Below are 3,799 nucleotides of genomic sequence, written 5' to 3'. Positions count from 1 at the left end.
TTTTTCAGCTTTAGACAATCATCAACTATAAATCCTAAGAAAAAATGCTTTTACTCGCGATAAGTTTTCACTGTGACTAAAAGTATGTATAACTTATATATTCTTCAACAACAAAATCAATGAATGGTGTTGCACCTTCTTCAAATATTGTGATATTTGTGATATCATTTTTATATATTTAGTATCAATATTATAAACATATAGCTATAAGGTTAATAAATTTTTAACAACTATTTCTCAATCATTGTGAGAAAAATACTTGAAATCTCTTCAAATGGCCATATTTTAAAATTGTGTCCGCATTTAATTTGACGCAATTCAAGAAAGTCATATTGATCGTCATTTTTTGAAAGTTTTGAAATAATGATTGCGTGCATCATGTCATAAGAATGATATAGTTTCAATCTCATTTGTTGCGTTTAGAACATAATATTGTATTATTCATTGAAACAAAACAAATTTTCTTCTATCGAGTTTATATTTTGTTTTATAATATTTTATATCTTGTGGAACGATATACAAAATTAATTATTGTATTTTTAAAAATCTTGAGAAGATATACGAATAATGTAATTAAGATATGCATATGAGATATCATTTAAATATATGTCAAAGTATTTGTCTTATTCAATATCACATCTAATAATATAACCATTTAGATTTCATGAGCATTTTATGATAGTCAAAATTAATTTGATGAAATATTGTAGAATTTTATTTGAATTTCAATAGTTGGCTAAGTGAATTTATTTGACGAGGAGTTTTCTATGCTACCATAATATATGTTATGAATTAGCTGGTTAGACACTTTGACTAAAAAAATAAGCAAAAACAATCTCGTAGTCACATCGAAATATATTGAGATAATATTGGAGAAAATAAAGTGAAACTGGCTTAATGTCTCAATAAAATGCACAAAATTGATCTATTATATTGTGTCAAAAAAGCTTTAGAATTGTTCTCATACCATTATAAATAGAATGAGAATTATGCACAATTTGTTTTTTATGTATTTCTTTTTCTGAATGAAGAATTTTTTCTTTTTGAAAACTATTTTATTGAGAAATATTGACATTTTATATGACATCCATATGTCGCACAACCATGAAGTAACAACATAATCAATATATAACACTTAACGTACACATACAATTCTTCAATTTCTTCTTCATTGTGCTTCGTTTAAATTTAAATTTGAATCATTCTTGATCTTAATATTTCGCTTTAAATATGATTTAATATATATGTATATGTTTCATGTTACTTAGTTGGACTTAATTTCAAATATCTATAAAAAAATGTGCTTGAATTATATCATACAGAAATTAGGACATAGTATATAGGACCGCGCTTGCCGCTTTACCAAAATCTATAGATAGTAGTAATGGTGCAACTCAAATCTTTTAAACCGCACAGCAGCTCAAGCACCACGGTTCGGCCGCTCTACCAAGCAGGGACAATTATTGCACCCGACAATATCCCTCCCAATAATTGCACTCCTTGCAATCAATGGGAATCGAACCCGTGACCTTGACTCTGATACCAATTGTAGGGCCGAGCGCTTGCCGCTTTACCAAAGCTATAGCTAGTAGTAATGGTGCAACTCAAATATTTTAAACCGCACAGCAGCTCATGCACCACGGTTCGACGGCTCTACCAAGCAGGGACAATTATTGCACCCAACATAGTAATACACAACATTATTTTTTTTATTTAACATGTCTTTTTTTCATCCACTATGTTTGTCTTAACTTTTTTGTTCAAAATTTGACGCATTTCGTAGACTATATGTATGAAAAACCAAGAAATTATATAATTTAGAGAAACCATTTATTATTCTCTTCGTAGAACAGAAGACCCAAAATACGTGGCTTTGATTGGTATACTTTCATACTTATTTTTATATAAATAACAAGACACATCATATAATATCAGAAAAATCAATTACCGCCAACAATAATAACCAAAACGAATAAAAAAATCATAACACAAACAACCTCGATAAAAAAAAAATGATAACTCAAAGTTTAAAAATAATTTATTTAGTACAATAACAAAGAAATTGAAGTATATACGAGCTATAAAAAGCATAAATCACTCTCAAATTAAATATTAACTCATATTATTCACAATTTGTATAAATTTTCCAATATTTTTTTCAAATAAAGAGAAGACACCTTATTAATGTCATCGTTTTATAGATATTCATTCCACTTCTTTAAAAAAACACAAATGAAAAATGGTGCCTTGAAATCATAATAAAACCATTTAGAAAAGCAGCCGTAAAAATATAATTCAAAGTCACACAATTTTTCTTAAACCATAGAAAAATATTATACTATTGACAAAATATATATAGCAACAACAAAGCATGCGTTAACTTGTGATATAATTAAAATTTAGAATCATGCATAATCATTGAATTAGAACAAAATCGCATGCCAAAAATCTACTGGATATTATATATTTTAATAATTTATCCATATTTGTCGTTCATCAGAGGACTCTTAGACCTACCAAATTTTGTAGTTCACCTATTATTTTCATAATAAATAATATCACAAAAATAATATAAGCAAGAAAATAAAAACTCAAATTAAAATGCCTTCTATCAATCTAAGTAAAAAAAATTGATTAGAGAATATAATAATATCGTAAAAAATTAAGTGTTGATTTATAGACAGAAGTTTGGAAATACATTTGCCCCAATAAATAAAAAATATTATCTCTTGATATTCTGAGACATAAGGTAAAAACGAAGAAATATTTCAATTTTTTTAATATTTTGTAAGTCACTTCAAACTAAGTAATCTAAGCAAACAGAAAACATGCATTATGTGTTTAAAAATTAACAAAATATCTCAACAATAAAAAATTTAAAAATAACCATTTTTGTTGGATATTTGATTTTGTTTCTCTTTTCTTTGTGCAAACAAACAAATCACATAAATAATCCAAACACAATTACATGATCAATACAAATGACATATAACAATCAAACATGTTAACGCTAGGGTAAAAAAACTTCTCTCATTGCAAGAACAAAAAATGATCAAATGGAGCATATTATTTAGTAATATTTATTTAGCAGTATTTATAAAAAAATTGACTAAATAACTTAAAAACAATGTTTGAAATCACTTACAGACAAACATTTCTCTCAATCACATATCTCTATTGACACATAAAGAGTCTGAAAATATTTTTATTCTAAATGGGAGAAAGAAATTTTGTATGACATTAATATTTATTAATAATTTATTTTTATTCAGTCCGACTTATCTCCCTTGGTCTTCATATTATTATTTGACGACAATATATAAATTTAAGTAATTAAAATTAAATTTAAAAGTAAATTAAAATAATAATTAGTTTGATTGAGTTAAATACACTATTAATGATCTTATTAAACTAAGATAAAAAATGACTTAAATAACATCATTAACATGACAAATTGTAAAACAAAAAATAATAATAATATAATAGTAAGATCACAAATGAAAGTCATATATTTAATAGATTAATTAATAGATAATATATTATTTAGTAATATGTATTTAGCATCATATATTGAAAATTGATTAAATAACTTAAATGTTTGCAATGAAATCACTTACATATAAACATTTTCTCTCAATCACGTATTTTTGTTGATACATAAGTAATCTATATATATCTACCTTCTAAATGGGAAAAAAATGTTTTATATGACCTTAATATTTATTAATAATTTAATTTTATTTAATCACACTCATCTCTATTCGTTTTCCCATTATTACCTTAATGTTCGTAATATTAA

Source organism: Primulina tabacum, chromosome 9 (genome assembly GCF_025594145.1).
Source record: "Primulina tabacum isolate GXHZ01 chromosome 9, ASM2559414v2, whole genome shotgun sequence".
Taxonomy (NCBI): domain Eukaryota; kingdom Viridiplantae; phylum Streptophyta; class Magnoliopsida; order Lamiales; family Gesneriaceae; genus Primulina; species Primulina tabacum.
This window is presented reverse-complemented; position numbering follows the sequence as displayed.